The sequence below is a fragment of the Rhipicephalus sanguineus genome, chromosome 2 (assembly GCF_013339695.2).
Source record: "Rhipicephalus sanguineus isolate Rsan-2018 chromosome 2, BIME_Rsan_1.4, whole genome shotgun sequence".
NCBI classification, from domain to species: domain Eukaryota; kingdom Metazoa; phylum Arthropoda; class Arachnida; order Ixodida; family Ixodidae; genus Rhipicephalus; species Rhipicephalus sanguineus.
Genome location: NC_051177.1, coordinates 19,167,071 through 19,168,517, shown reverse-complemented (window position 1 = coordinate 19,168,517; position 1,447 = coordinate 19,167,071).

The following is a 1,447-nucleotide window of genomic DNA, read 5'->3' as shown; positions in this document are numbered from 1 at the left end:
CTGGACTGCCATCTTGTCCACACTGCACTGTTTTAACTATTTAATAAATAGTTTATTAAACAAGCTACCCGTAAATTATTGTTGTCAGTAGTGCCAGTGTGTGCACGTTCCTTCTTTTGCCGGTTGTGCTTCAATGCTCTCAACTCTTAAAGACGTACGTAACGTAAACATCTTCGACAGAGATCTGTCTGGCTGGGTGAAAGAATTTTTAGATGCTAAGCTGGCACCGGCCACAGATTATGAAAGTCAACCCCTAAAAGGGAAGCTAACAGGTCTTGAGACGTTGGAACTATCTTAATGTGTGGCTGGTGTCAGTTGAGCATGTAGAACCAGCTAAAGAGTATGACATACCAACAAGCCACATTGCTACTTTAGTTGCTTGCTACCTCACCGGCTGCTACAGGGCCGTACCCAGGAATTTTTTTCGGGGGTATTTTTGTGTAGAACGGCCACTTTGGCAACTCGTGGTCGCTGTGAAGGCATGCAATATTGACTATCACCCGAAATTTAAAGAATGAAAAAATTTGGGGGGTGTCAGAGCCCCCTCCCCCTTAGTTACGACCCTGGGCTGCTAGCTGTAGAAACAAAACATATGGGTAGCCTTGACTGTGGATTCTAATAAATCGGCAAAATACACTTCACAGCACCATTTAGCAAGCTCCGAAACTTACGATACACAAAATATTTTCAAAATCTCAGTTCACTACGTTTTTCTTGCTGTCGCCACTAAAGCCCTACAGAACATCTCGTATCACTCGAAGCGTTGCGACAACCTGTATATCAGCTAGACTACCTAACACGAAGCAACAGGTGCTGCCTCAGTAATAGTGATAACACCGTATTACGTCGCCTCTCGTCGTACTGCCACCGCGTGCTCACAGGGACGGATAAACTGTTTACAAGTGTAATAGTGAATATAAATAGACGTAACATGAACTTTCACAGCGCAATCATACCTTGAACACATCTCCCATGTACGAAAATCCAGATTCGGTACAGCACCTTGGAGCTGATCAGCAACGTAGGCATAGGCACCCACCAGAACGAAAGCGCGACGATGAGCTGGGATACATAGTGGAATGATGGGCGCGAGCACCGGCAGTGGTCAGAAATATTATGGTGACGCGTTGACTAGATCGCCCGTCGATTATAACGAAGCAGCAATACAAGAGTTTCGCATGATCCTTCTTCAGCCGACTGAATTCAAGCAGTTGATCACAAACGTTCGCACGAAACCCGCGAACGGTACACGCTACGAGTAGACACCTCGACACACGTGCTGTATAAATGTGGCTTCAAGGAGCGGCTATCCATGCTCGAGGGGCAGCCTTCAGCTTTCCAGATGAGCGAAAAAGAAGCTGCATTTCCGACAGAAAATAGGACTTGTCACCAAGAAAACCAATGAATGCACTTCGCGCAAGCATCAATCGGCGGCCGAATCGTGACG